Source organism: Crocuta crocuta, unplaced genomic scaffold (assembly GCF_008692635.1).
Source record: "Crocuta crocuta isolate KB4526 unplaced genomic scaffold, BGI_CrCroc_1.0 scaffold230, whole genome shotgun sequence".
Taxonomy (NCBI): Eukaryota; Metazoa; Chordata; class Mammalia; order Carnivora; family Hyaenidae; genus Crocuta; species Crocuta crocuta.
This window is the reverse complement of record NW_027527393.1, coordinates 2656584-2683687: the sequence shown is the minus strand read 5'-3', so window position 1 is coordinate 2683687 and position 27104 is coordinate 2656584. Positions and strand designations below refer to the sequence as shown.

The window sequence follows — 27104 nt, the reverse complement described above, 5'->3', positions numbered from 1 at the left end:
GAAATACGGGTAGACAACATACAGTACTAGAGAACGTTGATGGGAAACAAATCAGAAGCAACCTCATAGAGCTAGGGTTAGCTGTATCATATGGAAATAAGTAAGTGACAAGAAAGGACAATGTGTCGCCAAATAAGTTTTTCTTAGGCCAGTCATCTCCCTGGGTACTTAAGAATTCTGGCATTAAAACGTTTGTTATGTTTACATCACTCTACCACACATGTAGCCCTGTTTATCTCTTAACATCTTTGTGTTAATTAGAATTCGAAACTTGTTTTTCATGCGACAAGTCACTGGGATGGGACAGAAAGAAATGCAATGAAATGAAAGTAGATTTTGATAGTCTGGAAGGTGAAAAGAAAGTTTCAGAGAAGAAACTACCCAAGAATGGCAGGACAAGGTGGGGACTCACCGTGAGGGGCCTCTCCTACTCCCCAAGCTCCTGTGAGGGTATGGGGAACAGAAGTGCGAGGTCAGGGACAGGGACCATCAAAGGTTTACGTATCCTTTAGTTTATAATTTTTAGCTAAGGGTGGCTCTGAAATAGGGGTTGGGGCACAAGTGATGGGAAAATCAGATTGTGAGCAGGGTAGGAATGAATGTTAGTAACTGTCCAGCTAAACTTGGAAATGGGTTGAAGACCTGGAGTTATTGCTGTCCCTGAAAATGGACCCTGGGAGCCGGCAGGCCTTGAGGCTGATAACAGAAAATCCAGGCAGGCGGGAAGATTGCAAACCCTTCACCAGCTTGTCGCATAGGTGGGGGCCGCCTCCTGGGGTGAGATGGGAAGTCAGTGAGACAGCAGCAGGAGACCACCCTGGGAAGGAAAGGATGTGCTGGGAAGAAGGGAGATGGGGAAACTGAGCTTCGTGCCTGCATTCAAAAGGAAAAATAACCCTGCTGCTGTATGGTGAGGAAGGATGTTTCTGTTAACACAGAGAGCTGGGAAGAGCCACAGAGGCTGTGGGAGGCCTTCTGGTGTGTTCCGCTTGACCTCCCACTTGACTCGTGGCACCTCGCCTGTGATGGACACCAGGAGCCGCTCCCAGGCCTCCACTTGTGAGTGTTGAAGTGTTAGTCCCATAATCCAGCCTACAAGTGGCCAGTAAGATGGAGTGCATGGGGCACAGTGCAAATTCCAGCCCGTTCGATAAGTCGTCCGTGGTCTGGGGCTTGCCTGATCAAAAGGTGCAGACTGGAATTAAGATTCCAGATAAGCAGAATGAGTGTCTGGGGAGAGGCCCATTCAATTCTTTGAGGCCAACTGCTGCAGCTTGTGGTCTTTATTTAACCCACACAGAGGCAGGGATTCGTTTCCCTTTCTGCTAGTTTAGTGGACAGCTTATGTCTCTAATGGCCTAAAACATACATACAGCATACACCAAAGTGAGGAATCTCTCCATGCAAGGCTGAGGGCCTGTTGATGAATCTCCTCTGGGAGGGCAAATTCTAAATACCATACGTGCTTAGTTACAAAAATATTGGGCCATGCTATCTGCTCCTCATCTGGACCACAAGTTATAATTGATTAACTGCCTCTGGGCCAGGATCCCAACTTCCTTTTGCCTATGTATGTGGTCTACTTGCTAGCCATAGAAATTTTAAGAATCTTTCACTGGACACTTTGAAATGAGAATATTATCTCAATGATTTATTGTTTAGTGCATTCTTTGCATATGTGCACATAAATGTAATTTGGGTAAAATAGATAAAAGAAAAATAAAATATTCTAGGAAAGAGATGTTGTAATATCCAATTGGCAAACCGGCAATGGAAAAAATCTTGATTCACAAGACTGTTCTTAGCAGTACAGAGAAAAGGAACACTGACAGGAGTCTGAGATGTAGTCCCAGAAAATACAGATTAACATGGCTCAAGAATTGTCTCTGGAAGTAAAATGGCCCTTCCTCTTTCACATGCTAGAGAAACTTTCTCTTTTCATAAAAAGACCTCCCCCCACTGATGCAAATGGTGGAACACTTCCAGCAAAACTTGTCTGTATTTGCTTGTTCTAGAGCCAGATATGGGGGAAAAAAACCCATTTCTCAGATTTATTCACTAACATTGTCATTTCTTGTATTTTTCCTATAGATTTTATTCTAGGGAATAAGTTAATTCTGAGTTAATAATATCAAGTTGTTTGGAAATCCTTGCATCTCATCCTTAAATATTTCGGTATGCTTGAGAGTTTATTTTGTATTATTAAACATTTTTTAAGTTCATTTATTATTATTTTTTTGAGAAAGAGAGACCACGAGTGGGGGAGGGACAGAGAGAGAGGGAGACAGAGAATTCCAAGCAGGCTCTACCTTCAGTGTGGACCCTGACGCGTGGCTTGTTCTCATGACCCTGGGATCACGACCTGAGCTCAAGTCGGACACTTAATCGATTGAGCCTGGCATCCAGAAACTGGTCGATATTTGTTTGTTTGTTTAAAATGTTTATTTATTTTTGAGAGAGAGAGAGAGACTGAGCACGAACAGGGCAGGGGCAGAGAGAGAGGGAGACAAAGAATCTGAAGCAGGCTCCTGGGTCTGATCTGTCAGCACAGAGTCCGAAATGGGGCTCGAACTCATGAACGGCAAGATCGTGACCTGAACCAAAGTCGGATGCTTAACCACCGCGCCACCAGGGCACCCCAAGACTGGCTGATATTTAAATTGTGTCCCAAGCAGCTTTGAAGCACGTGTGTGGCATAGGACAGGTTTAAATCCTTTAATGAAAAACAACAAATTTTATTTGAAATAAGGGAATTTGATATGTTTTTATTGCCTTTGTGCTTTATAACTTTCTACTGTTCGAACAGAAACCTGGAGGCTTACATGTTTCTGGCAACCACGTTGTCCTTTAAGACTTGAAATAAACAAAATCTCTTTGATGAGGGAGTCTCAGTGTCATAACTGACGGGAACAGTGTAATGAAAGAAGCTGGCAAAAACCATGAAAGTTTTATGAAACAAATAATCCAAAAAAGAACCAACAGCTTCTGCTAGGTGATAGTCAACAAAATAAATGTGCTTTTCAATACATCTCTTAGGAAAACCAAGCTGAAATCCTATATCAAATCTTGCTCAGTTCACTTTGTTGAGATTTTGAAAAAAAAAAAAAAGCTTTGGTTTCAAACCTAAGGCAGTGTTCCCAAACTAAGCCAACGTGACACTTAGTCACTAATGGGATATGGACCTCAGTGTTCCTCACATCTGTATTTGGAAATCAACACATACACAGCCATTGAACATTTCAATGGTAAATAAAAAGCATCACATTCCTCTTTCCTCGGGCCAGCTACTTTTACAGTTCTCTCTGCCTGGGCTCGGGAAAACAACTCAGGATCTGAGCTCCTGTGAGAACCTGTCTGATTTAAGCTCTGCCAAGAAAACACCAAGTCGTTTACCTTACACTACAATGCGGGCTGCCTGAATAGTGGGCTGATCAAAAGGGATAACAGGTCAGACTACTGAATGCAACCACAAGGAAATCCATCCCTAAGTGCGTTTCACTGGGCATCCGTGTATCCTGCACCTGATTTCAGACCTCTGTCTAGCTCCCCTTTTAAATAAGCTTCAGTCAATCTTCTAGTTAATTTAAAAGCAATAAGAACATGTCAGAAAACCCAAAAGCAAATGGGACACTCAGAGCTTCCTTTCCCAAAGATGGTTATCAGCGCTATCAGACATCTCTGGTCTTCACCCCTGGGAACTTGCCTTCGCCTCCGTTTGGACAGTGTCTGAGGATTAATTGGCAAGAGGCTGTCTCCTGATAATTGAGTTTCTTCCTTCCCTCGCTGACAAGCAAACACCACTGCCGCCGGTTCACTGTGGTATTCTGGTGCTTGAGACTGGTTCTGAAGCAGCCCAGGCAGACCTGCCTTCCTCTACATTGTCCCGTACCTACTGGCCATTCCCAGGAACTAGAATGTGGTTAGAAAGAAAAACAATGGCCCTCAGTGCCATGGTGCAGAATGGCAATGGGAGGAAATGACAGAGACACAGGAAACAGGGAGAGAGGTTTTCTTACACAAACAAGCCCAGGGAGGAACAGACTAGCAAAACAAAGGTAAAACCGGAGAAAGCAGCCACTGGGCCCCGGGGAGAATGTGGTCAGGGCAGGGGCCTCTGCCAGAGCAGCAGAGCCAGGGTCCTTGGCGCCTGTGGCACCTTGGTGACCAAGTCTACAGGGGCTCCCGAAGTCTGGGGCAGTAGAAAGCCAACTAAGAAACCTAAGAAAATACTGACCTCTGGGGTTTAGAGTCTTGGTGAAGGCTCACCCGGTCCCTGTGGGAGTCAGGAGCTAGCTGCCTCATCCCTCCAACCCCTCCCTTCCTCTGCCCTCCCACACAACACAGCAGGGGATACACACAGCTGAGTGCACAGCTCCTGCCTTGGGATGGGGGCTGCTGTCTGGAACAGCCTGCTCACTAGCTGTCTTCCGAGAAAAGGTAGAAGTCCCGGCCTCCCTAACTGAGGCTGCACCCTTGCTTAGTCCTTCCTGGTTAAGGAACTGGTCGCTCTGGGGTAGATCCCTGCCTTAGTTGCTTCTGCATCTCCATTTCCACAATGACTGGGACACACAGGCGATCCTGTGTGTGCCTTTATCGTCACTCGTTGCTTGCACAGCGCTCTTATCCGTGACCTCTGCACAGTGCCCGAACTTAGTAGGTGCTCAGGAAAGGCATGGGACGTGAAGTTAATCGAACTCCTTGCCTGTACTCTTGCTCCCAGGTAGAATCTTCCTGTCCTGAGGCTTCTGATGCTGGCTCCTCCCTGATGACCCCTCTTGGCTACTTGCAGATTCTAGTTGCTCTTTTTTTCTACAACTTTCCTCCAGAAAGGGGCCAGGGAGTGTTCTGACAGAGCAATCGGAAATGCCTTCTGCCTACTCCCTAACTATTTTGAGGGTAGCATTTAGGAGTAGGGCCGCTGTCTGGAGAATGCTGCCATTGCTAATATTCCTCTGTGGAATTATTTTTGGAAGGTGTCCCCACCCTGTCCCCCAACCCCCATTGGAAGTGATTCAGCCGGGGACAGTTCCAAGGGTAGCCTGGGGGATGGTAATGGCTAGAGCTGCCCTATATCCCCACTGCCCTCTTTCCTAAGCCACCATGGATAAGACAACACATTTTTAAATCCACTATTTTTTGTGTGACTATTGCTAGTTTTATAAATGTGGTATTAATAAAATAATTTAAAAAATCTATGCCAATCTGAGCTGGAATTTCCTAAAAGGTATATGGAGAATTGGAGCAGTCCTCTCAGAGGCCAGGAAGATGTGGCTCAGAAAAAGCTTACCCCCTTAGAGAGGGCTTCACTTTGGGACTCATCTCTCCTTGAGCTATGAAGTCATATTTAGCATTTACTTTGACATCCAATTATTCAGTGACATCTACATTCCCACACATCTTTGTGGGGTGAAGTTATGGAGAAAGGAAGAAGTGGGCCAGTAAGGTGAGGTGAGGGAGGCCTGCCTCATACGCTTCTATCTTCCTCATGAGCCCTTGACAGGGAAAAGAATTTTACAGGGGTCTTCAGTAAATAGCAGCCACATTAAGTCATGGCCCGTGGCTCATGTCAGAGCAGGAAGGAGCCCTCAGGTCAAGGAACAGTGGTCAGCTGGTTGACTTAAAGGCAGATGTGAGACAGAGGGGAGTGATCCTAGGATGGAGGGAAAAACCACCACTGCAGGCACAAAGTACTTGTGTGATTCGTTGTTTAATGTGTGTCCCTCTCACTGAATTACAAACGTCACGGTTTGTGAAGGGAGGCAAGGATTGTGGCCAGAGTTATATTCAATAACTATTTGTTGAAGGGGTGTATAGATACATTTATAACACTTTTGATTTTTTAGAAGTTTTAAATTTACGCATCCAGTCATTAAAAAAGAAAAATCCACAAAATACATTGACCCTCGTTCCTGAGCACGAGCTGAGCACGGGACAGACACCTGGAGTGATGCAAAGCAAACAAATAAACGGAACTTCCCCATTAGGATATGCTTCTCAGACAGAGTTCCCAAAACTTACAGAGCTGGCCCACAGAATTCAGCTCTGTAAAAAGCGAATTGCTTCATCATGCTAAAAACCAGCCCCTGGATATGCTGCTCATATTTACTGGACTTAACTGATGGTGTCTCCATTTCTCTCCGCTGGAATTATCTCTTTCTTGCATCTTCCCAAAAGATACTTTGATTCTTAGGAATGTTAGTTCATTTATCTCTCAAATGCCCAGCCCATGTACAACAATGCATTTGGATGAATTAAAGTGAATTTCCTTTTCTTTTAAATGTTTTTTAAATGTTCATTTAGTTTTGAGAGACAGAGAGACAGAACACAAACAGGGGAAGGATACAGAGAGAAAGACACAGAAGCTGAAGGTGCTCCAGGCTCCGAGCCATCAGCGCAGAGCTTGACATGGGGCTTGATCCCAGGAACGGAGAGATCATGACCTGAGCTGAAGTCGGATGCTCAACCGACTGAGCCACCCAGGCGTCCCTAATTAAAAGTGATTTTCTAAAATTTAGACCCATTTCCAGATCTGTGAATGTGGAGATGGGTCTAGATTTGACAATAAGCTGATGAACACAGCACTGTTTTCGAAATGCTCTGAAAGCTAATAAAGCTGATTACCTCTTTTTCTTAGGCCTAGACATAGAGGGTAGGGATTTTGAAACTAGAAAGAAACTTTCAAGTAACCTTCAAGTTTTTCTCATTTTATAAATCAGGGTAGAAGACAGAGTAAGCATCTTCTACTGTTAGCTCTGCTACTCCATATTTCTACCTATTCTAAAGAGATTATAGATATGAAAATACTCTGAGAAATTTAAGGTGCCATGTAAATGATATGCTTCTGGAAAGGCTGGGTGGATGCTGATTCAATTTTCTAGTACCTGGGAAGTGGTTTCAGATAAAGCAAATCATGATTGTTTCTTTAAATGAGATGATATATGTAAAGCTCCCATTATAGTCCCAGGCTTGTAGTAAGTGCTCAGTAAATGTTTGCTATTATTATTATTTCTTTAAAATTTTTTTTAATGTTTATTTATTTTTGAGAGAAGGAGAGAGAGACAGAGTGCAAGCAGGGGATGGGGCGGAGAGAGGAGTAGATGCAGAATCCAAAGTGCGCTCTATGCTCCAAGCTGTTAGCACAGAGCCAACAGGAGGCTCAGGCTCACAAACTGTGAGATCATGACCTGAGCCAAAGTCGACGCTTAACTTACTGAGCCACTCAGGCGCCCCTTATTATTTCTTTACTATCTCAGAAGGTATCATCATTTCAGAATACTACATGGACCAATTGCACCTGTCTTAGTTTATACTGAAAACAATATGTGTATGGGATATCTTTATCTTGATTAATACAACAGACCAAAAAAGCAAGATTTTCTGGTTAAAGGAATGAAATCCATGCATTTAACTCTGGAATTAATCCCAGAGTGCAAATTTTATCCCTCAATAAGTCTTCATCTTTCTTTATCTACATTATTTACTTAAAGTTATCTTGGTTAAAACTTTGTTTTTAAGGATCAGATCGGAATGGATACTCATGGTTTTTGTATAATCACTATACATGTTTAAATCAGTTTTCCTACAGAATAGGAGAGGAGCTGAGATAATTATGATACTTCCAATTTATCCATAACATTTAAATAACTAGAACACAAAGATGAGATAATTTTTATCAAATAGTTGGAGCTTCAAAAAACAAATTCCTTATTTTTTAAAAAATCTCACAGGGCACCTGGGTGGCTCAGTCGGTTAAGCGTCTGACTTCGGCTCAAGTCATGATCTCACGTGGGTTTGAGCCCCGCATCGAGCTCTGTGCTGACGGCTAGTGCAGAGCCTGGAGCCTGTTTCAGATTCTGTGTCTCCCTCTCTCTCTGACCCTCCCCTGCTCACGCTGTCCCTCTCTCTCAGAAATAAATAAAATATTTAAAAAAATTTTTAAATTAAAAATAAATAAATAAATAAAAATCTCACTTCAGCAAGAGGATGGTATCAATTTTTTTTACTTCAAAATATTTTATTTCTATCAATTTTTTTATCTAACAGCCAAAGCTGCTAAATGAAAATATTCATTCTTTGGATGGGGACATGCAAAGGCCATGTGAATGTGCAACCCAGAAGTGAATCTAAGGGGGGTGCCCTTGGGCAGCTGCATGGGTTAAGCATTGGACTTGATTTTAGCTCAGGCCGTGATCCTGGGGCTCCATGCTGAGCTTGTTTAAGATTCTCTCTTTCTCTCTATGTCTCTTCTTCCTGCCCTCCCCCACTCACACACACTCTTGCTCTCAAATAAAAAAAAAAGTGATTCTAAGGGAGAATTATAAATAAATACCTCAGACCATCGTTATTCATTCTACTCTACAACTTTCCTTCCCAATTTGTGTTTTTTCTCTTCTTGTCCATGGGCTGATGTTTACATCAGAGTTGTGCTGTTACTCACAGTGCTTCTAATTGGGTATTTGACTTCAACTGGATTGTAATTTAAATGGATCCAAACTGGAACAGGAGGCCTTGTGAGAGAGCGAACCTCATCACTGGATGTTCAGTCAGATCCCCAATGGCTGTGTGCTGAGGATGCTGAAGAGAGCATCCTCTGGGAATTGGCCTATATGGCTAATAGAATCATTTCCAATTCCTGAGATTTTATTCCAAAGATCTAAGTTAACATAATCATATTTATTTTTTGCATTTATTGTGTAACTATTCCATTTGTATGAGATATTCAGCATTTTCCTTAATGTTATGCTGCTTGTTCCTTTTGTATTTATGCAGCTGCATACTTGATTTTAAAAACCACTTGAGATTAGCTGGTCATGCCTCAGGCAGTTGTCACCAAGACCCTCCCCACACCCTCCAACACAACTCACTGGAGGAAGAGCCTCCCTAGGGGGATGATGAGCAAGCCTGGAGTAAAAACAGGACTATGGATCCTGGAAACTCAGTTCAGGGAGTTTGATGCAAAGAGGCAGAAAAGGGAACAGAGAGACCATAAGAATGATTTATATCGCTATTTAGGAAGCAGAGAGTGAGATTTGTAAAAAATAATCAAGTGTTTTCTCAGGGAAATTGAAGGAGGCGCATCACAGTCAGTGACTAATGGGGTGGTGTTTGTCCTGTACAGCCTTGTTCAGAATGAAAATAGGTAAGAGTCTAAACTGCCCAGTAGGGTTGTTCTACTGCTGGGTTCTCTTCTCCTCATCGCTGCTATTTCAGTGGAGTTCTTTATTTTTCTTGGGTAGGTTCGGCTCATGAGTATGAACCTGCCTTAATCCTCTCAGGGCCCACCAAACTTCCATGCCTTGTGAAAGTTGGTCCCTGGGGGATTGAGCAACGCTCAGTTACCTGCATTTATGTCGCAGAGTGGGAAAAGTAGCAGCAGCCAGTTGCTGAATTTCTTTCTCCAACAATTTCAGAATGATGTGGAGGCTAGTAAGGAGCTGTGTGAATTAAGTCTTTGGGTAAATGAGAGAAACATGAACAGAGATGGATGTTAATTAGACTTAGTGTGATTATTTTTGTGATATATACAAATATCAAATCATGTTGTACACTCGAATCTAATACATTGTATGTCAGTTACATCTAAATTATAAAAAAGAAAAAAAATGGAGAAACTTGGACCCTGCATTGTGGACCTGTAACATTTTAGAACCAGCAGATACCTTAGAGATGGTCTTGTTCTTGTCAAGAACAAGATTATCTTGTCAAGAGATTGACTTTCTGCCCTGACTGTGCATTAGAATCCTAGCCATCTTGGTTGCTTTCAAAGACAATGCCAATATTGGGACTTTACCGCAGACCAATTAATTTCCTCGAATTGGCCTCATGGAAACTACCTTATTTTTCTGACAAACAAAAGGAGGACTGTAGTTTCTGTTAATTACACCACGTTCCAGAGCAAGTGGCGGCAGAGGGAGGCCAGCGCCTGCCTCAGGACAGAGAGCTCCCACCAGGAAACATTTTGGTAAAATCTCATTTCTCTCCTTCATTAATTTTTTTTTTTCAGTTCCAGATGGAAATAGTAATCTTCTATTTTTATGGCATTTCTTTGCCTCCACACTCACCAAACACTAACTATATCTTTGAAGGATTTCTCTTGCAAAATAACTTGGAAACCCCAGGCTGTGTTGTTTATTTAAAGAGTCCCTGACCAGAGACACTGGGGATAAACCAAGACCATGTGAAGCTGATGAAGCTCCCCACATAAACACACACACACGCACGCACGCATGCACGCGCACACACACACACGCACACGCACGTACGCACGCACGTGCACACACACACACACATACATCTTGAGCTGAAATTGACCAAGCTGGTGGGTTCAAAAGGGTAAGAAATTCGGTTGGAATGGGTTAAATGTACAAGAAGGCATTCTTGTCTTCTACCCTTTCCCTTAATTCCAGCCCCTAAGCTACACTGTGGTTAAGTGGGTCACATGAGAGCCTCCCAGGTGGCCCAGCCACCCTCAGGAGGAGAAACTTGTGGCCCTCTGACCTGAGGGCAGTGTTTTCCATTACAGAAGTGAAATGAGGCTATAAGGCTGGAAAGGGGACATTGTCATTGAATGGTGGCTGACTTTTACAACCCAGAGCAAAAACTCAAAGCTTTCAGTCTTCCCTTGTCCCTCCCCGCCACATTTCTTTTCACAAAGCAACAAATTCTGGCTGGTTATCACTTATGCTCCACCCCATTCTTCTAAGTTAGCTTTTGTGCAGGAAAATAGAGAACTGTTTTCATTGCCTTATCAGCGTCCCAGGAAAGGGGAAAGGAGCGTCTGGTCTGCTATCTGCGCCTTGCATAGGGACAATGAAAAGCTGAAAACAGGCTCCAAGAGCGAGGGGCTGCCACTTCAGCCCCACAGAGTGTCTATAAGGACCAGGGAAGGAGGGGCTGGGCTTAGCCTTCTGCAAACATAATAGCCCCTGGGGTGGGCTGCCGCAAACAGGAAGGGTGTGGGCAGGATCTGAGTGCAGCTGCCATTCGGCTCATGCCCCCATTCCCACAGCCTTTGATCAGCGCGCAAATGGCATTTTGTGCCCTGAGATAAATGCTCGGTCAGAGGGTGTGTGTGGCTGTGCAGGGGGATAAGGATTAAAGATGAAGATGTTTTATAGCCTGCCTTAAGGATGTGTGTTTTAAACCTGGGATCAAGGAGGTGCTAAGTACAAGGAACAGAAAGATTTTCCATGGGTGCATTCATTCATTCCTCCGACATTTTTTTTCTGCACCCAGTAAGTTCAAGGCATTGTGGGGCACCTGGGTGGCTCAGTTGATGGAGCAGTCGACTTTGGCTCAGGTCATGATCTGTGCGTTCGAGCCCCGCATCAGGCTCTGTGCTGACAGCTCAGAGCCTGAAGCCTGCTTTGGATTCTGTGTCTTCTTCTCCCTCTGAGCCTCCCCTACACACACACTCTATCTCAAAAATAAATAAACATTAAAAAAAAGTTCAAGGCATTGTGCTAGACAGTGTAGGAAATGCAATGGTGAATAATACACAAACTGCTTCTAGTCTACTGTGGCAAATCTCAGGTGTTTGGAAGTTACTTGGAACATCAGAAATCGTGGAGTCTGGTAGCAAGAGGTGGGGTACTCTTTAAGCCTGGATACGTTCTTCCCCACCATAGACTCAGACATTCACTGTCCCTGCCTCCACTTTTCCCACCTCCGACTGTGCTCTGCAGTTGATAATCATCCTGGACTAGGAATGCTTTTGGCATTTGAACTGGGTGGAGGCAGATTAATAAAAACCAGGGAAACTCTTTCTTAGCCTAATTTGCAAGGCTAAGACTCATACAGAAAACAAATAAGCAAACAACAAGAATAAAAACAACCAACCAAAGCCTCCAAATACACAGTGATGATTGTTATTGCATAATCAGGGAGATGTGGATCTAAATCAGTGAGAGCAGAGGGGAGTGGCTTCTTCCATCCAGAGCAATGGCGATCGTGATGGTGGGCATATGAAGAAGAGCCTTGGGGAAGGCATAATTCCTAGAGGAGGCCTTGAGGGTGGATGAGGTGAAATTGAGATGTGTGGTGATGGCAAGAGGTGCCAGGGAGGCTGGGAATGGTAGAAAGAACAGTTTGGGGGCAAATAAAATATTATAAGTAGGGCACAGTGGTGGGGTGAACACACTTGGAGAAAATAGCTCGCTGTAGGTAGGTAAGAATGTATATGTTTACCCCAGGAGGGAAGGCTGGAAAATATTGGAAGGCTATTCTCTACAGGGTTTTGACTGCAGACTAGACCTTACACTGTTATCAGGCCACAGTCTGTGGGGATGTTATCCTTTCACCCATCACTTACCAACCCTAGACTTATCCACAGCCTGAAGGAAGGTCCCCAGGTCCTGTGGTGTAATGCTCTGCCTCTGGGCCACACACAAAATTTGAGCAAAATACACCATGAAAGATCAATAAATGGCAAGAAACCTTTCTGAAACTCTAAGCAAAGATGTCTTACCGTCATTGGTTGGTTTGTAAAACAAATCTCTCATGGAGGTGTCCTTTTTAATTTATGTATGATTAAATTATAATTTATAATCTATAATTAATTTATATTTAAAATAGTTTTTATTTATAGTTTAATAATGTCCTGGCATCACTCCAGGCCTTCGGAATGCAGCAACAAACAAAAAATGCAGAGTCCTGTCCCCAAGGAGCTGATATTCTAACTGTGGACAAGTGGCCAACAAATAAATGTAGCGAGTCAGAGTTATGAGGCAGATTAACGCTGGGTAAGATGTTGAGAGAGATGGTGGTAGTGGGTTAGTTTACGCAGGGTGGTCAGGGAAGGCCTTCTGGTAACTGAGTGACATTTGGGCAGCAGCATGACTGAAGTGAAGGAAAAGCATTCCAGGCAGATGGAACTGGGGGAATTTGCTCGGTTCTATAGTCAATGCAAGGAGGAGGGACACTGCCAAGTCCACTTATGATGGATACATACACCTCCTCTCCGAGGTGAGGAGATGAGTAAGGGAAAGCCAGTGCTGTGGGCTTGACCTGGAAACAATCCCGTGGCACCGCTGGGAGCTTTGTTCCTTGGGCAATTCTGGGTGTTGTTTAATATAGACTTCTTAGGATGGAGGCAGACAAAGGTTACCAAAAATATCTCCATAAGCCCTGATTTTGGTGAGCAATGCTGGATTAGGAAAGCACTGTGGTTTAGAATTCTTCTATGACACCGAAGCTGGTTTTTGCAAGGAAAGTGTGAATTTTTTAGAGGGTAGTGGATTGTTATGGATGGGAAAGTGTTTCTCATAAGTCAGTTGTTTATTAACCCAAGAAAGATTTCTCCTTTGAGGAGAAAGGGAGGATATGTCTCTTGCCCACTTGAGCCAACAACGCACCAGTGAACAGCGACAGAGTTTTTTTTGGCAGAGGAAATCCCTGTTAAAACACTACAAAATTTGGTATATTTCCCCATACCCTACAATTGCCTGCTGCTTCCCCAAACTTTATGTAAATACAGTTGGAAAGCTTTAAAAAAAAGAGCATATATAATAATAAAAAAAGAAAGTGTGGGGAAAAATTGGTAAGTGGGGTCTCCTATTTTGGTATACATATGTTCCTGAAAACGAGAAAGTTGAATCTTAGATATACTTACTTCTTGAAGGCTAAAATATGAAGGAAAAAAAGAAAAAAGGAAAAAATCCTAATTTTTAAAGAAACATTTAGTAATAATTCAAGGGGCATTGCCAATTGCCAATATTAATTAAGGTTGATGGTGCTTCCTCTTGTAACTAGAATCTTTTTAAAATAGTTTTATTTTCATGAGATAAGGGGAAAATGTAATCTAAAAGGAATATAAAAATTTTCTCTATTCTTTTATTCTTTTGCTGTAATGACATTTCTGTAAGTGTGATCTTACCTGAAAGACCCCTTGCTAAGGAAATGAGGCAAGTTTGAATGCATTTTCTGGGCTGCTGTGGTGCTTTTCTGTTCTGGACTCTGAAGGATCTTAACTGTGAATATGTCAAGACCTCTCAACTAGTAGCACATGTGTCCACTATAAATGGATTATTCAGCTACATGCTCATCAAACAGGGGGTTTTAAACAAGAAAAGGAAACCTATTCCAAAGAGACTTTATTTGTTCTATATTGGGTCCCTGGAATTAAACATGCATGCATATATACATAGATATTTGCACACATACATAAGTCTCTAGAAAATATAGATTTTATTTTTCCTCACTTATAACCACTAACCTTTTTTTCCCCTTCCAAATCTCTTGGAAAATGGCCCAGGGCTGCTTTAATGGTTTCTTTGTTCCTTTACAGAGCAACAGACTCTTGACCATGAAACTCCGGCCTGTGTGCTGATCTAGGTTCTATCTTAACACTTGAGGAGACATCTGCCTGAAGCTTAGAACTCTGGGGTGACCCGGTGGCCCGTTGGTATCCTGGTTGGAGCCCAGCTGCAAGTGGGTGGGATGAATGGGGGCCAGGGAGTAAGGGGGTCTCTTCCCATCTGCTCTAAGGTGACACTTTAGAAATAACTACTTTTGAAAACCTGCTTGACCTAATTGTAAAACCCAGAAAATGGTGTATAGAATCAACTGTCGTGACTTGGGAATTTTCTTAATTTCAAGGGTGGTGGTAGTTGGGGAGAGGGTCCAGGATAATCAGATATTTGAGACATGGGTAAAATCCACTTGATCCTAACTTGTAACAATGGACAGAGGGTCTCTTGGGTATAGTCAATCATTCATTATTTACTTGGTAGCTCTGAGAAATTGAGTATGTAGCCTAATCTCCTTGAGCTTCTACTACCTTAGCTCTATAATGTGTAGCAATTTCTTTCTCCTAGTGGGATTGTGAGGCTTTCATGAGACACTGTTTGAGGCCACCATCATCGTTCCTAGCACTTAGTGCCTGATGCACATTTGTTCCTTTTCTCTTGTCTATGAATAGGGTGTGAGCATTGGCTCAGGTATTCAGGCCTTACAGCATGATATTAACTATTTCAGGTCTAGTTGTGAAATCAAATGAAATTCCACTTTCTTAAAATTAGCATTAATTTATTCAACATGGATATTAATTTATTCAACATGGGCTCTGTGCTAAGCTCTGCAGATATCAATGAAGCACAATGCTCATCCTAAAGCAGCTGTGAGTTTAGGGGAAAGCCCAGTACGTAACAGACAAGGATTACTTGGAGTCAATCATGCAAAGAGGACAAAAAAAGGTATTGGGGGGTCATTTTTAATAAGGACACTGAATGATTCAGATGGAGCAGGCTCAAGGAGCATACCTGAAGAAAACATCGCTCTTAAATAGATTCATTCTATAATTCTAATTTTTATGAGTAATGGTGTCCCTTATAGTTGACTATAAAAATTAAGCCTGCTTTATCACCTTGTCTTATTATGTACTCCTATGTTTTTTTGTAACTTCCAGTCCTATTCACTAAGAAAACCATACTTTCTCTCATACCTTTTCCAATCATCACATCTAAAGCACTCAAGCACTCAAATAATTAAATTCACTTAGCTCAAAAATGTAGATCTTTATAGGCATGCCTTCCAAGTCGTGAAGATTGTGTTGAGATCTCTGGGTATTACAAACACATGTGTAAACTCACTGATTTAGAGGCACATGGATACATGCCCGGTCTCAATTGCCTGTAGGTGTCCGGTGTTCATTTAGATATATTCAGGTTAATAAGGAACAAGCCTTAAGTGGTCCCATGGTCATTGTATAACACTGGAGCATGCTTTTGTTTGCGTTTGCAATTATAATGGCTTGTGGGTTCAGGTTGTGTTTATATAGCACTGTAACAAACAAGGTGAAAAATTAAAAAAAAAACTTCAAGTAATGGCCTGATGGTGTATTGATGATTTTATTATTTTCTAACTTTGCCAAATGAGTGAAGTATTTTAGGGGATAACAGGTACAGACAAGTGCTGGACGGGAGTTCCTCTGATGTATGTTATTTTTGTTACAGTTTAACTTCTTAAAGATCTATTTTATATAGAACAAGTGTGTGTACTTGCACAAGTCTTGGTATTTACTTGACCAAAATGTAAAACTCCACATGCAGATTGAGGTCCCTGGCTCTGCATGATCTAGGCTCATCTACAACATACTTGTTCCACCTACCACACGTGGGGCTGCTGAGGTAGCAACATTGATATTCTCTGTTCTGATTTGTCCTAATGTCTGGAAGAAGAGTAAGTGCTACATTCCTATAAGGTAGAGCCAATTGCTGGCTTCTCGCGATATTTTTTTTTTCCATTTGAAGTGACTTGTGTGAGAGGCAGATGGCTGAGTGATTCCATTACGCATGGCATCTCACACATCTTAACCAATTAGAAAAGGCTGTAGAGAATTACATGGAATTAATCCCATCCAGAAGGTCTGGGACAGCCTCATCGACTCAAACTCTAGTTACTTGGTTTACAATGTCACAAGAGCCCCTTGATGGGATTAAAGCTGTGTATCTCTGGGCAGTTTGTCTATTATTTCTTGTGAACAGTGTGTGTTTCAGGGGCGGGAGTGGGGGCTACAACTGTGTCAGCATTTGTTGGGGGTTAACAGTAAGCTCTCACATTCATTTTATTCAATCTGCCAAGTTGTGAGACCCTTTGAAAATGTCCACTTCTTTTGTACTTGTAAAAACCATGCCATTTAGTTGACTTCTTTTGACTTTTTTCAAGTGTTTGTTTTGAAGTTTCATTTATACAGGAAATAGACATAATCACCAATAAATTTAACTTTAATAACTGAGACCCTGGGAGCCTTTCCTGGTTGGCAAAAAATTCCCTACATGCTGCAAATCCTTCTTATGGGATATCCTATTTCTTATCTGGAGTTGAAAGTCGGGATTAATCCAGATGATTAAGAAAATCTTTCTAAAAGATACCCTGCATCCTCTTTAAAATTAAACTCTGCTTGGAAGTTTCCTTTCTTTTCTTATAAAATCATAAGGTCAATGATAAAAGAAAAAGCAGATCACAGGAATTTTGGTATTTTCCATAGGTATGTTTAAAACTCAGACAGTGGGATCCTCTCAGTTCATTATTCCACAGAAAATGACATATTAGAATAAAATTTTGAATCTAATTATTAACAAACAATATTCATTTGACAACGTATTCAATATACTAAAGGAATTGCAAGAGTATATAAAGAAAAGCTTTTGATTCTTTCACTTAGGTTGTCGATTTGAAAAGCTCTCACATCATATATACCGCATATATGTGTTTCATTGAACACACACACACACACACACACACACACACAGAAATCATCTTTGTAAATTTTGAAAGCCAGAAAACCTCCTGCAGATAGTGTAACTGAAGGTTTCTATCCCTTTCTTTTTGTTTTCTAAGGCATGGAACTCCAAATCTCTTTCTCAGACAGTCAGATATGCTATAAAAAGTAACATCAGCCATGGGAAATATAAAGGGGGAAGGGATATACCATAAACATGGATAAACATCTTCTGTTATGCAAACCTGCCAGACCCCTTGAAGCACAGAACTGCTCCTTGCCCCCACTGCGGGCCTTCTTTCCTGTCCAGGGACCCATGAATGGGGTCTTTCCCTCATAAGTGACCCACCATGAAAGGCTTAGATAAGGCACAAAGTTGCCCTCACTAGACTTCAACCCCCCATCTCTGCAACAAAGTGGGAAAGTAATACTTTTGTTAGCACTCGATCAAGGGAAAAAAACCCAAGGAAAACATCCACTGGACAAAGCCTACTTTGTGTGCTGAGAAACCCTGATCCTTGACTATTGTGTCTAGTCTTGTTTATGCAAGAAATGAATTTTCGGTGTTTTAGCAAAATTATCAGCAGGGCCATTTTAATACCCTATGTGTTTATTTGGTTAGTACACTCTCCATTATCTAAAGGAAGAAAACACTCAAAAAACTTTCTTTAAACAAAAAGTTACAGGAAAGAAGAAAATGTTCATTTCTGAATAGGAAAGCTCTCACTGTGAGATGCCCTGATATGGAAAGACATGTACTTTATGCCAAACCTTAAGAAACTTATTCTATACATAGGATGTATAAATATATGTTTATGCTTTTTAATCATAAAGTTTATGTATAGTATACTTGATATACATTACGGGTGAACAAGTGCAACTATGAGACCCAATGGCTTTTTTGACTAACCCCAAAGCCCAAGTAGGCTTTAAATTATATATAGTGCTTTTAGCATGTGACAGAGGCAGGGAATTGAGGGAGAGGTAGAGAGCGCCAAAGACAGGAAAAAGGAATAGGGGAAGCATGGGTTTAGGGGCCTTGTGGCCCAGATTCTGAATCTCAATTCCACACTTCACTCATTAATAGACCCTAATAAATATTATTTTGTTTTGATTTTTGAACTCTAATGTTAGGATAACAATAACACCTCCCTTACAGACCTGCAGGTACTTGTGCAAAAACCTCTGTTGTAAAGTAGTCATGAGAAATCAGCTTTGAAAGTACTTAAGTACCAGAGGTAGGTAACTGCAGAATGATTTGGTTTTCTTTCTATCTCCCCTGGAGAGGACAAGGGGTCTTGAAAGAAAACCTTTGCTATATTATGTGAGTGAATTTTCAAACTAGAGTCTCTTATCCATGCAACAAATATTTATTACTGATTCTGGGCCAGGTGGTGTGTCAAATATTAGAAGAATTCTGGAAAATGATTCAGGAAGCTGCAAATGTTTGATTTGAATTTTCTTCAAAAAAAGAATAGAAATGGCATGCATGTTCTGTGTGCTGGATATCAAGTTAACTGTTTTTTTTAAAATCTTTAATGTTTTATTTACTTCTGAGAGAGAGAGAGCAGGGGAGGGTCAGAGAGAGAGGGAGACACAGAATCTGAAACAGGCTCCAGGCTCTGAGCTGGCTGTCAGCACAGAGCCTGACGCGGGGCTCGAACCCACGAACTGTGAGATCATGACCTGAGCCGAAGTCGGACACTTAACTGACTGAGCCACCCAGGCACTCCTCAAGTTAACTCTTGATACCACTGGTGTCTTTACTCGTGCACTCAGGTTAACTCGTTTTTGTGTAGACTCAGAATATAGCTTCTCCTGCCTTCTCTGAAAATATTTTCACTTCTAAATGTGCCATTGATTAGGAATGTAATGGCGCTTAAATGTTCCTTTAAAAATTCAGGCCTACTCATGTGTACTCATGTAAAACTGTACAAACACACGGCTGTCTTCTGTGAATGCTGGGCTCAGTTACATGAATGCTGGGCTCTATTAAATGCCAGGCTGGGGATCTGCCCAGATTCTGTTCTGTTCAGTATGTAGCTACACAGCTGTGCAAAAATGAATGACAAGCTACCTTGTTTGATACAGTTCTAAAGCTGTAAATCTGAGTGCTTCTCTTTTGGCTTTTATATTTATGAGAAGGAATGAACCGTTATTAATGTATTGTCGATGATACAGTTTTTTGCATCAACTATTCCCACTCACTTTTTCGAAGAGTATGTTGAGATTGCAAGGGGGGCTCTGAAAGAGTGTCAGCCTTTGTAAAGACTTCTATGGCTGAATTAGGATTTGTCTCAGTACTGTGCAACCAAAATGAAGTAGAGCAAAAATGAAATACTGAAGCTGATTTCGAATTATTTCCTAAATCAAAATACTGGTTGTGCTTAATGATTGGTTTAATAAGAAGTCATGTTGTAAATTAATTATATAGAAGAAATATACTAGTAGAATAATGTTTTGTCCGTTTCTATGCTGGGGTATTAAGTGCTCTTAAACAAGTATGGAAACCATGGCTTGAGGTATGACTTTCTCCAAAAGGAAGGTCACAGGAATAGAGCAGCAGAAGTGCTATAGAAGCTCTGCTTAAGACATGGCTGTTTTCCTTGTTTCTGGAAAAAATGTAAATGTAACCCCCAGACCTGTAGTTTGCATGGTGACACAGACGTAAGTGTTCTATGAGACAAGTGAATGTTGAATCAAGTTTGAGTGAGATGGTCTCAATCATATTTTACCCATTTTATGCATAAGATCCCTTTTTTAAAGGCATTATAGAATTGCATCCATCCCTTCTCTCAGATTCAGAACCATGAATGTATCTGGACAAGGCTCTTGTGGATTCTTCTGGTTCTGTGAGGCTTATTTTCCTTTCACTGAAATGTCATTTCATCCTTAATTCTTTAAAAATCACAAGAAACACCACTTGGATGTTCAAAAATGAAAATCACAAGCTTTATAAACATTCCTGTGAGGATGTTTCCCTGCTGTGGTCCGCATTTAGAGTGGTGTACATTCAGTGTCCATCATTGTTCTGTTGAGACCAAGGAGTAAATATCACTTCCTGTTTCCAGATCTTACAAACTAAGAGGAAGGAAAGAAGAATTAGGGAGCAACCTGTTGGGTGCTGAAGCTGATGCTTCCCTTAAATAAGGATTGAATGGAAGTATATGTTGCCTCCAAAAGCTTTTGTGCATTGGGGGGATGAGGTGGGGGGTATTAGAAAAGCCTGTATTAGTGAAGTGCCCTGCATGGATAATGATGTTCAGTTATTACCCCATTTATAGTCTTGATAGTTTAAATGTTGACCTTTATATTAGTGATGATTTACAGTTACTTTTTGATCTGTTGCACCTGTATTAGACAAATAGATGCATATTCCCATCTAGGAACTAGTATTTTATTTTATCTTATTCTTTAGGACATTAGTGTGATAAAAACTGTCTTCCTACTTGCCTGTTTCCTCAATACCTAGTTGCTTGTTTCCTTTGATCCTTTGGGTCCAATGAGGTCATAATGCCTCTGCTGAAATCTGTTTGCGGGTTAACACTGGTGGGATAAATCTTGCTGATGCTACTTTTCATTTCTTTATCTCTGCCTTTCCCTAGTGCTCCTTTTACTGCTTTCTCTACTGCTCTCTAGGACTTATTCTACATTTTTGTTCATTTTCTTGTTTCTAAGACTATTACCTCCTGTACTTTTGTGTCCACGTCCATAGGTTTTCAATGAGACTCTTTTGTATAGAACCCAAATAACCAGATATAAATTCTGTCATTTTTTTATTTGGGAACTATGCCCTGCCTCCAAAACTAGGTTAATATAAGCAATATATTACTTCTCTCAGAATTGGAATAGTCCCAGGGTGTCTGTGTGGCTCAGTTGGTTAAGCATCCGACTTTTGGTTTCAGCTTAGATCATGGTCTCACAGTTTCCTGCATTCAAGCTCTGCATCAGGCTCTGTGCTACCAGCACAGAGCTTGGGATTCTCTCTCCATCTCTCTCTGCCCCTCCCCCAATTGCACTATCTCTGTCTGTATGAAAATAAATAAATAAACTTAAAAGAAAAAGATTGGAATAGTCCCTATTGGTCACCACACAACGAGACTGAACATGAACTAGTTACTAAACAGTGGAAAGATCCTTGATCATTCAATCTCTCTCATCCCCTGCACAAGACACTTTAAACAAAAGACACTCAGAGCTAATCATGTAAAAATCCTGCCAATGTAAAAATAAGCAAAACTTCAAAAACGTGTTAAAACAGGTGGAAAGAGATGTATGTTTATGCTTAACTCAATATACATTTGAAATCATTGTTTTCCTTTTACAAAATAATTATGTAGGGGCATGAGTAGCCTAGAGGTTAGATTTGGTCTGAGTTCTTGAGGTATAAGCATGAAGAGGACTTATTCTGTGTTCTTGAGCAAGTCACTCCTTGCATTTATTTCTCTAACTCTAAAATGGAAATAATGCCTCCATCCTGAGGGTCCCGGGGCTTACTGTCAGAGAAGTGCTTTGGAATCCACTGCTGAAAGGCGCTCAGCAAGTTCAAAGCACTAATATTAAGAAAGGTTTATCATATTTATAAACCAGTAAATCCTTCCCACGGGTATAAAATGATTCTTCCTAGTTTTATTCCCTACACAGACTAAAAGAAAAGCTTCAGATTCTTCAATACAATCAACTTAACACCGTGCTCCAGCTGTGACCAAGCACAAAACTCTTCCCATCCTCTTTTGATTTGTCCCATGCACTGAGCCCAAGACAAAAGAACGCACTACTCACAAGTGTGACTCATGTGAAAATTGAAACTACATGCTCCATTTTATTAAGGGCCTTGCTTTCTTTCAGTGGGTTAGAACAATTGGGAATAAAGATAAACACTGTAAAATAAACATGAACACAGAGTCCAATAAAGGAAGTTTGAAGCAACTGCTCACCAGCAAACCTAGTGGACAAGTGGGGAAACTGCAAGAGGCAAAAAGCTATTGAGGATCCCAACCCATTGCTTCATTTAAATACATTATTTGAGTTAATAGGAACAATGTCTAGTTACAAAACACATGATGGTTGTAATAATCAAGGTTATTCAAGAAAATAGGGGGCCCAGAAGAGAAGAGGGCACCTGGCTAGCAGCATGAATGCATAGCAGAAAGGTTGAAGGCCCAACAGAAGTGATGTTATCACAGGTTATAAGGAGAAAAGAGGAAAGATTCAGACATTCAGTGTGTGCCAAGTGTGCCAGGCATCATGCTAAGCACCTTACATGCACCATGTCATGTAATCCTCATAATGAATTTACAAGGTAGGCATTATGATTACTTCCATTTTATTGAGGCTGACACCTTGGGTCATTTTTCCAGGTACTAAATAATACAATAAGAAACCTATTTGGTCTCATATGACTCCTACTCGAACTGTTAATACCATATCCTAGCACCATTTTGGAAAACAACTCTGTTGATTCTGAAAACTACTGTTAGATTTTTCATTATGATTTGTTAATAAGCACACTAAAATAATGTTAGTTTCCATCTTGGCTTCGTGCATCTCTTTCACCTCTCTGTGGCCATATTCTTCAATATGATTGATTTTCTTCAATCCTATTTGGATTGAAAACCTGCTTTTTCAATAATTAGATTGAGTTATGTTTTAAATATGTTATTGGTAGTGAAAATGCACACGTCAGCTATAATGATTGGTATCTCCCTTCTGTCCTGATGTATTGAAAAGGAGAGGTATTGAGATGAAATCTGAGAATTTTCAAGAAGTCTCGGCAAAAGGTATAAGAAGAAAGAACAATTTTTGAACACTTCTTTCAGGAAATGTGTTCTAAGTCGTGTAGTAGGAAAGGAAAACCCTAGTTCTGGGAAGTTCTATAAGGAGAAACTAGCGTATGGATTGCTCTGAAGAAACCAGGTCTTGTACCAACTCTTTGTGTCCTTCAGTGTCTGCTCTCAGAAAGTCTTTAGAAAGGAACTTGTGAGATTAGCTCAGAACTGTCCCCTGACCCACTAGTGCCTTGGCGTCCCTTCTTTACTCCCCTCTCTCTACTGCTCTCTAGCTTACTTCGTCTTTACTTCTCAGACCTTCAGTTTCAATTCCCTAGTAGTTTCTCTCTTGCCCTGGAGCCTGGGGCTAGGGATTGCCTTTGTTTCTGCGCTAGACGCTCACATTTCAAGCTGTTTTGGGGACAGCATCTGGGGTCTCTCTCTTCCATCCAAAAAACAAAAGGATGAACAAGGACAGAGATCCACCATGTTCTTTCTTTGGTGACCAAAAGAGCCCTGAGTTGCAGTTCATCAAGGCCTGGGCAGGAGTGAGGATCCCATACCTGGAAGTCCCTGGGAGGGATGGGGTCAAGGGGCTTGATACTCATTAATTTAGCCAAATCTAAGACCAGCAAGGAGGCCAGACTTGCCATACCCAAGTGTGTACTTTTTGCATCCACAGTATTTTGAAGTAGCATTTGAATTCCACAGTCTTAAAGTGCCTTTTGAGCTCTAAGATTCTGAATGCAAATATCTCTTTTACTGCAGAATATGAGGTAAGGGAATGACAACTGAAGCTCAAACTTACTGCTTCTGAAATACAGCTTTGCGAAGATGTCCTGGCCTCTGGCACATGAAACTATCTAAGTACCAGGAGAATCTAGGAGACTCTGTGCTTAGGAGTTTGCTCTGCTGTTTTTGATTAAGATTTACTTCATGTGGTGGAGTGCCTGGGTGGCTCACTCGGGTAAGCGTCTGACTCTTGACTTCAGCTCAGGCCATGATCTTGTGGTTTGTGGCTTTGGGCCTTGTGTCAGGCTCTGCATTGAGAGTGAGGAGCCTGCTTGGGATTCTCTCTTTCTCCCTCTCTCTCTGTCCCTCCCCTGATCCTTTTCTCTCTCACAAAATACATTAATAAACTAAAAAAAAAAAAAGATTTATTCCATGTGGGTATTTCCAATATCTCTCTGTTATCTTTTATTGTTACCACTTTTTCCCCCAATCTTTGGATTTTAAAATTCTTTTTTTCTCACCCTCCCCATCTTTTATGTCTTTTGTTTCTTTCTATAATTTTCATCTTTAAGAGGAGCAGGAAGGATTTAAACTCATGAAGCAAAAGGTTTTCATCTATACCAGACCTATGCAGTAGAACTTTCTGAGATGATAGAAATTTTCTATATCTTCATTGTCCGATACAGAATCCATTAGCCATATGTGGCTCCTAAGGGCTTAATATGTGGGTATGGTGGCACTAAACAGTGACAACACAGCAGAGACTGGGGGGAGAATTACGGAGAGGACAAAGGTAGAAAAAGAACTCCTTTAATTCTATGATTAAAGTCCTGGATTGCTTGCTCCCCACTCCTTACCCTGAAAAATGTCTCATGTGCATGAAACCCGCCAAAATAAACACAGCAAACACTTAGGAAACTGAAGTTGGGGTGCAAGATCACATCTGCAGATCTGACTCTGAGAAGCACACAGGTGAGGGAGACCAAAATAACAGCACATAACTTTTGAACCAAATTGACATTCAAACCACAGTCCACAAAATGGAGTCAAGACACGTTCAGGGTTGATTGCCTGCTAAAATATATGATTTAAAAAGAAACCTGATTCTTTTAACTAAATCCTCAAAATGTTCAGGAATCAATCCAAAATCATTCATTTTACCAAGCACCAGAAAAACCATAAGTCAAATGAGAAAAGACAATAACATATGCAATGCCATGATTGCACAGAGGTTGGAATCAAATGACAAGGTTGTCGAGCAACTGTCATAAACTTACTCCAACAAGGAATGCATGAAAGGGGAAATGAAACAAAATGCAGTGGAAACAAACAGCAAACAAACAGCAGGTCTAAATTCTAACACATTGTGAATTACTTTAAAAGTAAATGGCTTAACCCCTTTCTTCAGCTGCTGCTAAAGTGCTCCTTCTGACAGAGGAAGCTTCACTTCATCCAGCAGCGCCCACTTGTCCGCACCCTGGCCTCTGTCTGGGAGTTTGCCTGCATTTACTCGGCCCTCATACAGCATGATGATGAGGAGTCAGTCAGGGAGGATAAGATCAACGTCCTCGTTAAAGCAGTGAGTGTAAATGTTGAACCTTTCTGGCTAGGCTTGTTTGCAAAGGCCCTGGCCCATGTCAACACTGGGAGCCTAGTCTGTAAGAGGGGGGCTGGAGGTTCTGCCCCAGCAGCTGGCCCTGCTCCCTTCCACCACTGCTGAGGAGAAGAAAGTGGAAGCAAAGAAAGATGAATCAGAGGAGTCTGATTATGATGTGGGCTTTGGGCTTTTGACTACATCTCTTTGGTAACCTGTTCAATAAAAAGCTGAATTCTTAAAAATAATAAATAAATAAATAAATAAATAAATGTAAATGGCTTAAACACACCAATTAAAAGGCAGAGAATGGCAAAATGGATTCAAATAATTATGACCCAACTGTGGGCTGTCCATAAGTAGCTCACCTCAAATATAGGTATGATGCAGGTAACTTAAAGTATAAGAATGGAAAAAGATACATTGTGTAAATGTTAATCAAAAGAAATCTGGAGTGCCTATATTAATGTCAGACAAAGTAGACTTTGGAGCCAAGAAAATTAACAAAAAAATGGTATTACAAAATTATCAAAAGGGTCAATTACCTAAGAACACATACCACTCCTAAATATATATGTTCTAAGCAACAGAACCTGAAAAAATATGAAGAAAAATTAAAAACTGAAAAGAGAAATAGAGAAACCCATAACTATAGCTAGGGCTTCTCTTAGTAATTAATAAACCACCAGCCAGAAAATCAGCACAAAACCTGAACATGAATATTCATAGCAGCTTTATTTGTAAATTAAAACTGAGGGGTGCCTGGGTTCAGTCAGTTGGGCGTCTTACTCTTGATTTCTGTTTGGGTCATGATCTCACAGGTTTTTGGGATTGAGTCTGCCTCAGACTGTGCACCGAGAGCCCAGGGCCTGCTTGGGATTCTTTCTTTCCCTCCCTCTCTGTGTCTCCCCTGTTCATGTGCTCTGTCTCTCTCAGAAGAAATAAATAAACATTGAAAAGTTTTTAAAAAATTTTAGAACAACTTAAGTGTCTTTCAGTAGGTGGATGGATAAACAAAGTATCTATTGCTATAGAATGAATGTGAACCCCAGTTTTCAAATTCATATGTTAAATCCTAATGCCCAATGTGATGGTATTTGGAGGTGGAGTCTGTGGAAGGTGATTAGGTCATGAGGGTGGAGTTCTCTTAAAAAGGAGAACACATAGAACTCTGTTGCCCTTTCCAGCATGTGAAGACATGGCAAGAAGATGATTGTCTATGAACCAGGAAGTGGGATCTTGCCAGACACCCAATCTGTAGACACTTTTATCTTAGAATTTCCAGCCTCCAGAACTATAAGAAAAATATTTCTGTGTTTAATAAGCCATCCAGTCTATGGCATTTTGTTACAGCAGCCCAAAAGGACTAAGACATCATACAATGGAATACTACTCAGTGATAAAAGGAAAAAACTGTTGATATATGCAACAGCGTGATGGATGTCCGGGATATTATGCTGCATGATGCAAAGCCAATTACATTCTTAAAATGACAGAATTATACCGATGATCAGTGTTTGCTAAGGGTTTGGGTTGGCAGGAGGGCGTGAGTATGAAGAGATGATGAAACAGTTGATGATGATCTTGATGATAATCATGATTACACGAATCTGCATGCATGATAAAATGACATAGAACTATACACCACCCCCCAAATGTGCATATTAAAACTGGTAACTCAAATAATGTCTGCAGTTTCGTTAATAGTATTGTACCACCATCAATTTGCTGGCTTTGATAATTATCCTATCTTTATGTAAGATATTACTGAGGCAAACTGGGAGAAGCATCC

The 27104-nt window shown here is 41.1% G+C and overlaps 1 pseudogene; it reads left to right on the top strand.

The window, feature by feature from the left end:
- The first annotated feature begins 666 nt into the window (after positions 1–666).
- LOC144222227 (large ribosomal subunit protein P1-like) lies at positions 667–25526 on the top strand (annotated as a pseudogene).
- The last annotated feature ends 1578 nt before the right edge of the window (positions 25527–27104 follow it).